The 8,776-nt window shown below is 40.1% G+C and overlaps 2 long non-coding RNA genes across 2 annotated transcripts; both read left to right on the top strand.

Annotated features, from left to right (window-relative positions):
- The first annotated feature begins 373 nt into the window (after positions 1–373).
- Positions 374–1,280, top strand: LOC134747140 (uncharacterized). The gene is made up of 2 exons (XR_010128296.1): positions 374–478; positions 1,136–1,280. It is a non-coding gene; the product is annotated as an uncharacterized LOC134747140 (long non-coding RNA).
- Positions 1,281–4,187: 2,907 nt separating this feature from the next.
- On the top strand, positions 4,188–5,108 carry LOC134747346 (uncharacterized). The gene is made up of 2 exons (XR_010128318.1): positions 4,188–4,292; positions 4,972–5,108. It is a non-coding gene; the product is annotated as an uncharacterized LOC134747346 (long non-coding RNA).
- The last annotated feature ends 3,668 nt before the right edge of the window (positions 5,109–8,776 follow it).

The raw sequence follows: 8,776 nt of genomic DNA, 5'->3' as shown, positions 1-8,776 counted from the left end.
CGACAAAATTACCAATTTAGATCTATGATCCACCAGTTCATATGCAACCAATTTGAACCTTTACCGCTCGATACATTTATCACTCGCAAAAACTGGATACTTATCTCAAGAAGAGACAGTGTTGCCTGACACCCCGCTTATCCGCTTTTTACCCCGCGTTTTTGCCACTGGCTCCGCTATCCGCGTTAAGCTGACGCGGATCCGCTTTTTAGGGTTCCGTAGCCAAATGGCAAAAAACGGAACCCTTATAGATTCGTCATGTCTGTCTGTCTGTCTGTCCGTCCGTCCGTATGTCACAGCCACTTTTCTCTGAAACTATAAGAACTATACTGTTGAAACTTGGTAAGTAGATGTATTCTGTGAACCGCATTAAGATTTTCATACAAAAATAGAAAAAAAAAACAATAAATTTTGGGGGTTCCCCATACTTGGAAATGAAACTCAAAAAAATTTTTTTTATTAAACCCATACGTGTGGAGTCAAAAATCAAGAAAAAAGTTATGGATATGTGTATTTTGCCTTCACTGACCTATGCAATTCAAACCTGGCTGTTCACTGCAAAAATTAAATCTAAAATAACTACATGCCAGAGAGCAATGGAGAGAAGCTTGCTAAACATAAAAAGAGTGCAAAAAATACCCCATATAAATATAAGGGCTGTAACAAAACTTATAGACGCTCTCAAGCACGCAAAAACACAAAAATGGAGATGGGCAGGACATGTTGCCAGACTGTCTGACTCGCGCTGGACCTTGCTAGCTACCACCTGGAAAGGACCTGCAGGCAAACGACGCTCCGGGAAACCAAATAGCCGCTGGACTGATGACATAAATAAAACAGTCGGGACAAACTGGAGACATGTAGCTGCAAATAGGGATAGATGGAAGTCCTTGGAGGAGGCCTTCACCCGATGAGGGGTTCTTGTCCGCAAACTAAATTTTTGTTACAAGATTATAATATCAAATTACTTAATAATACATGTGAAAAATTGACTTATTTAAATTGACATACTAAAAATACATAAAATTATATTTATAAATGCTTTACTGTAACGAAACTGACTTATTTAATGTAATTAACTTGGACTCGAAATAAAAGGCTTTTTTATTTTTATTTATTTTATTTACGTGTGGAGTATCTATGGATAGGTCTTCAAAAATGATATTGAGGTTTCTAATATAATTTTTTTTCTGAACTGAATAGTTTGCGCGAGACACTTCCAAAGTGGTAAAATGTGTGCCCCCCCCCCCCCGTAACTTCTAAAATAAGAGAATGATAAAACTGAACGAGGTCTAGTAAGTAGTTTATTTTTAATACGTCATAAATCGTACACCGCAATTTACCTTTCACTCACGTTTCACATAAAAAATACATTGTTAAAATTATGTAACGTACGGAACCCTCGGTGCGCGAGTCCGACTCGCACTTGGCCGGTTTTTTAAAATATACACGAACAATTTTTAAATGTTACCACTTGCTCGTGGAAAAAGGTGGTAAATTCAAAACATCAAACGAACGAAACACCCGAACCGAACGCTTAAGACGCAGCGGAAGCACTAGTTCAACTAGTTGTACTACTCACACTTGCGCGCTTTTGCGATAAAGCCATTTCACTCACACAGTAGCATATACTCAGAAAACAAAGGTCGGGCAAAATTGGCAATAACTTACTAATACTCAGCGTAAATCGCTTGTTATATTTTTGTAAATGGAGTGCTTTTGGCCGTTTAAACGGTGCACGTGTAATGTGCTAATGTGGCAAACGTCTACTTTCCATAATTAGCAGTAACGTTTTGGTTTACTGCGACATAAAAGCATATTGCTTGTCTCAGCAACGAACCTACGTGTATAAATAGATTAGGAACTACAATAAAGTGCGATTGCTTACTTACCACTGGCTGCGTATAGTTATTACTCTACCTGACGCCCTGACTCTGCCCGTCCTACGCTCCCGTCCACATACATATTTGCTACTTATATTTCATGGCGACCCAGACCAGCGAACCAAGGAACTGAACCACCAAGCAACTCAAGAAAGAAGAGAAACCCTACGAAGAACCAACGCAGCCACCAACCACCAGTCAGTCAAACACCAAGATGGCCACCAGTATCCGCGTCACGATCGAGGGCGTCGACCTCGAGTTGTGTTTTTTAGGTAACCCACTATTATATTTTATATTACAGATTTCCGAGAGACCCTAAGGTACGCGCCGCCTGGGTGAGGGCGGTGGGCCACCCGGCCACTAGCGAGAGCCGGGTGTGCTCCCGCCATTATCGCCCAGGCGCGTACACGTGTTTTACACGGTTAAAAAGCAACGCAGTCCCCACAATAAATTTACCACAGGTAAGTACCACAGCTGTCATATCATATCAGCTTTTTGATCCGACCCCTACGGGTTTTTTAAAGACATAGTTAGTGGTATCCATAGACCACCATTTGTTCAGTAGTCAACCCTAAAAACTAGAAACCCTTATAGTTTCGCTATGTCCGTCCGTTTGTCTGTCTGTCTAAACCCCGGCCCGCGAGGCTTTCCAATCCGGCCCGCGGATAACCAGTTCTTGGTATTATCAGCAACCAGACACCACCAAATGGCGCCCGATGGTGGCCCGCGCGAAATATTCTGAGTTGCAATATGGCCCTCAGGTAAAAAAGTTTGGAGACCCCAAATACATTTTATTAGGGTTCCGTACCTCAAAAGGAAAAAAACGGAACCCTTATAGGATCACTCGTGCGTCTGTCTGTCTGTCCGTCCGTCTGACACAGCCTATTTTCTCCGAAACTACTAGACCAATGTTTTTTTTTTTAAGAAAAAGAATTTAATCAACTAAGTATTTTTCTTGTTTTTGTGTAGATTTAAAACTAGACCATTTGCAGAAAACCATCCCTGTAGCCTAAATATCTCCGAGGCTATAATGTTGTCCAAAGACGGAATTGTATTGGCTGTTATAATATCACAGGCATCGTCAGCAAAGATACACATTTCACCATTTACGATTTTAGGGAAATCGTTTACTTGGATCTTCTACTACAAAAAAGTTTTGAGATGTAATGTGAAACCAAGTCGGTTATTTTAGTCAGTGCCAGGGGGTGTTAAAACCGTAACAATATTAAATACCTTTATTTTTTAATACATTAAATGACTTGGCAATCGCACACAATGCTTTACTTGTACTCGTATGTGTATTGCTCAACTTTACTCAAAATTATAAAAAGCCGTGCGATTGCCAAGTCATTATATTTATTTATTAAAAACCGCGGGTAGTAGAAGAACTGCGTTGTGAGACTTGCATGTAATGTTTTTGATGGGATCTCGTCTCTTTTTGTAGGCAGTCCTCCTTTTCGTGTACTCGTACCCATACCATACTCATATACTATGTATACATACATCATAATTATATGACTACTTTTTTGCAGATATACGCTCGTTGCTCAATTTACATTAAGCGAATTGCCCCGCCACCCCCACACCCGACACTCATCAAGACAAAATTTTATACTTTTTTTTTATCCGTGCCTAGTACGCAACTTCCCCCATCAAATACGGGACATATGGGAAGGTTAGCCGAATGACTCGATTATAAAAAATAAAAAGAGTAAGTTTGCGCCGGTCCGTCACCGTCAACGCAAGTTCCTGATGACGTTCCTCGGTACGGAGTGAAACATGTCGAGCGTTTTTCGACTTAAAATACGTGAGTGACCCGTTATTAATATTTAATATGTTTAAAAAAAAGTAGGTGGCGCCACTGTCATCTATAGCAGCAAATTTAAACCGCTCCCTTAAATTTAATTAATTATAATTATTTAGTGCATAGCTTTGTTGACATAAACAAATTATTTTATTTCATTGAAGTGATAAAGTGACATTGTGACTAAAAGAAGCGATAAAAATGCCACCAACAAAAGCCAAACTTAAAGTGTCAGTGGTTGGAAACACTCCTGTTACGAACAAATGTATGGCAAAGATATTTGTCATTACAGTGGCGTGGCGTTGGCAGCACTGCTGAAATGCCAACTTGACATTAATGCTTATATACGAGCGGCAACCATTTTGAAATATAAAATTCCTGTGCAAAAACTGCAAAATAATATCAGTTTTCTAAAATTGAGTTGAGCACATTTGCTTCTCTTTTATATTATTGTGTGTACTTTGAATTTTGTGTTTTTGAAAAAGAAACCCGTACTATTATAAAATAGTGAAAATGGCCGGCAAAAACCGATATTGTGAAATATGCGGTGTCAGAGAAATCACTCGAGGAGGATTCTTTGCCAGATTTCCCAAGGATGAACAGCGGTAAGTCAAAAAGTTCCAAAATACAACTAGGGAACAAGTTATTTCATTAAACATTTTGATTTATCAGCCGCGTAAGCTGAAGGCCGACCGAGACGCCGATTCGAATCCGGTCTCCGTCTCTCCCTAATACCGTAATAGGAGGAACAAGCACGTACTGCTCGCCCTTAGTGTCGGTCAAAGACTTCCTAGGCATTCAAAGATGTCTATTTCAATTTATAAGTTCCTAAAAAAATGTTTTTGCTATTTATGCGGTGTGTTATTTGAAATTTGAATTTGCTGTTTGCTTAATAGTTAGGGTACAGGGTACTTATAAACCGACACAACACATTATTCATCATCATCTCAATCAATCAATTAATCTTTGGGTGTTTTTGGCTCCATCGATATTGTTTATGATTTCGCCAACGTCAAGGTTTAGAAAGGCACGTGCCTTAGACAATTGGCCGCTGAATATCCACAACGCAGTTCTCTCAGATGAGAATCTAATGTAGATCTACCTACTACAACCAGGATGTGCCACACTGTCCCAATCACTTTAAAGTACTTACTTACTACTACTATCTTCCTCTTATGTTTGCGATTCTTATTGATTTCATTTGCATCACTTGTGCCCCTCAATGTTATGTTTACAGTAGGTACCTACACAATTAAAAAGAAGCCAAAACAAATTTGCTTACAGGTGTAAAACTTGGCTTAGACAAGTTGGAAAAGAAGATCTTGTTCATTTACCCGTGGAAAAGTTGCATCAGATTCGTCATGTTTGTGGCGATCATTTTGAACGGAGAGACTTTGGCAAGTCAGGAAATAAGCTAAAAACAGAGCCTATCCAAAGTTAAATCTTTCCGCACCTCCCCTGTCGAAACACCAATTAAGAGAATTTCCTCAACATGTTGCAAGTAGACAAGGTAACTTTATATTAGCCATAATTAGTGATTAGTTTTAGTTGTAGCCCACTAAGTGATTGTAATAAACACTTTATTGTAACTTTATTACAGTCCAGCACAGCAACAGATACATTTTATAATATAAATATGAAGTTATCCCTTCATCCAGCTTAAACCCCAAACAAACTTTGAACCGAGCGTCCACAATTAATCTGCTTAAATTTCATACTTTCAGTACCAAAGAATAATCTACCGTGTGCACTCAAACTGTAACATGATTTTTCTTGAAATAGTAAGCAGGATTTTATTTCAGACGATCCAGGATATCCCTTAAGGCCTTGGCTAATGACGCCAGTGCTAAATGCTGCTCCAAGATCAAGAGAAGAGGCGTATACAAAAAGACACGTACGAGCTCGCAACTGCATTGAGCCGTTGCTTTGGGCTCTTTTAAAATCACGGTGGTGCCTTAAAAAAAAAACGCACACTTAATTATCAACAGATAAATAACACTGGCGTGCTGTGTCCTACACAACATTGCGCTTTGCTCAGTTGCGGTTGAAAATCGTAACTGAGGTTTTGGTTTATATAGGAATCAATCTCGTTTCGATACTCCTAGCGACATCTAGCAGCGGTGTTGCAAGGTAGTGTTAGGTATGTTAAAACGACAGTCGGGTCGATAGAGGTTAGCGCCATCTGTCGAGGTCAAGTTATACTTTTTGGATAAAACCTGGTAACACCCAGCACAGGACGTGTTTTCAGAGTACATTATTTCATTATTTAAGGTTTTGTTCTTGAAATATAATTAAAAATAATACACACGGAATATTTTTCAATATATTCTATCGCCTTTCCCAAATTACTTTGGACTTAAATATAATTTTGATGACTGAGTGAAAGTTTTGTCCTCTTGAGATATGGCAACTTCATACGTGGTCTTTAAAAAGTTGACGGATCTCGATCACTTTTCAATTCGTCATAATGTGAATTAGAGGTCCACAAGCGATTGGAGTCAATTTTGGTTGGGTGGCAGCCCGTAAAACATGCGACTACATTGAGCTTTACGGCTTATAACCCGTAGCGAGGTAAAGTTTCTTGATATTTGTCATCGTGAAGGCACAGCCCAGTTTCTATAGTGCTAAATTGTATTAATTTTTGGTTTCTTTGTTGGTTTGGTGTGTGTCGCCATTGTCACACAACGTGGCAATGGCGATGGCGGCTTCTTATTGAATCAGATATTGTTCCAACACCCCCCCGTATTGAGTAATTGGAACAACACGCGCTTAAGCGCTGTCCGCACATTGAGTGTAGCGGCTTAGTGGATATCTCTCCAGATTATCTGGGGTTTGAGGGCCGGGTCTACCTTCACAGGAAGGGGACAAATTGTAACTGCCGGCAATACGCTAATTAACTGTCAAGCTCAGAGACATTAAACAAGCAAAAATTATGGGTTCGACGCAGCAAAATGTGCAGCTCACCCAAGATAAGAAGAACAAGAAACCGAAACCGCGAGTTAACAACTCAAACGCGAGCGGGAGCGAGAAAATATATAGGACTAAAGCCTACACATACATCGAGAAAAATGGTATGATGCAACGAGTACCCGGAGCAACTGCAGTAAATGATGTAAGCGTCATACATGGGCCACCACCACCAGCCAAATTGGCGGCGGTTAACAAAAAGACTCCGAAGCCAGCAAAAATATCACTAGCAAAAATAGTTGTGACAATGGTAGCTTGCTTGATGCTAATAACACCTTGCAAATGCACTAGAGGCTACAAAATATCAAGAAACCTCGGTTGTTTCGGAGAGAAAAACAATTGCTGGTGGTTGCACTCAGACAAAACGTCTCCAATAACCTGCAAAGCTTGCCCATGGCTCGAAGATAGAAGACATTTCATAATAGGGTCAAATGGACTTAGCAGTGAATATAACAGATTACTTTACATTAACGTGACAACAGGTTTACCCAACGACGACTGGTTTAGTGTAACAAAGCTAGCGCCATTTAGAGAAGGTACGTTGCTTCATCATTTGTATAATGAAACCAACAAGATACAATCGCTTGAACGGAACGTTGCATTACTTATGGTGACTAACTCACAGTTAGTAGAAAAGCTAAAAAACCTAGAAACACGATTGAGCAACATAAACGATGATATACAATTTTTAGTCATGGACGCTGTCAATAATTACATGAACAATCCACCTGAAGTTGTTATGGAATATGGTGTGCACGCAGCGGAGTTACCTCCACTAATACGCAAAGTTAGGCAGTCATCGGCTGATTCGGTGCCCGATGCCAATCAGTTCGAGGTTAAGCAAGAGCCTTCAAACAGCATCAAAGCTGATGAAATAGCGCAAATTTTGGAGGAAGCAAAAGAGTCAATGACCATACCTTTGAACAACGCGTTCGTTAAGAACGAAGAAAAGTAACCAGGGAACGTAGATGCCAATACTCTTCTTAAAATAAGCTTGGGGCATTTGGAATTGAAACTAACTAAAGATGTCGTGCAATGGTGCAGTTGCACAAATAATGTGATGAAACTATGCAATGTTGAAGTCAAATTTAACACCATGAAAGCTGCAAAGCCTGAAGAGTCTACATATTGCATGATTGATAACGATATAGCGCGAGGATCCATCACAAGGAAAGAAAGATTAACTTGTAAGCAGTCTGAAATGCGTGATGGATGCGCGCTTTCCTTATTAATTGGATCGGTAGTAGACATGACAAACGTGACAATGGTAGTACTAAGAGATGGCAGCGTATCAGTTAATGACAAAGAATTCAAATATAAAACTAAACTGGTGAAGGACATATGTGATTTTGCTGAATCAGATAGGCCATACAATCTTAAACCCGTGAGTAAATACAGACCTATATTTATCGCTTGTAACAACACGATGAAAGACAATGTGATCCCACGAGATTACAATAGATTGCATTATGCCATATCAACCATGGCATTTGCCGCAACAGTGTTGTTCGAAACCGTTTACCAATCATGGATTACTGGCCTGGAAGTGTTCGCCGCCGGCATAGTCGGGTTTCTCGTAGTCATAGAAAGTGCCCTCATACTCGTAAGCACTTCCTGGGCTACGAGAAACTATGCTACGTTAGCAGTACTTATAGCTTGTGCGGCCACACTTACCACCACCAAGAGCATAACAGGCCTTTTGTGGTTTGCCATGCTTAGCTGGTTGTACACTGTCGAAGCCATTGACGGCATGACGTTTGAAATTTCAGGTTTAAAAGGCAATAACAAAATTACTTATGAAACTAGTTTAAATATGCACAGTGGCGACACCATTCGAATGGGCAACGTGTCGCTTACGTTAAAGCAAATTCGGCAAAGACGCGAATACGATTATGCTTACACAATGCCTAAAGTGATAACCTTCACTACATTGTGCAAAACGTGGGATTGTACTAACACAGCACCCAATTGCGCCAACAAGTGCGAAGGCGAATGCAATGGATTAACTTATCCCAGATGTTCCGCAATGACTATGTACAATAGTTGTGTATGGTCACCACTTCAATGTGCTCTATGCGAAGGCACAGGAGCCCTTTATGAAAGACTATGCTTCCACACACCA

Source organism: Cydia strobilella, chromosome 14 (genome assembly GCF_947568885.1).
Source record: "Cydia strobilella chromosome 14, ilCydStro3.1, whole genome shotgun sequence".
Taxonomy (NCBI): Eukaryota; Metazoa; Arthropoda; class Insecta; order Lepidoptera; family Tortricidae; genus Cydia; species Cydia strobilella.
This window is presented reverse-complemented; position numbering and strand designations above follow the sequence as displayed.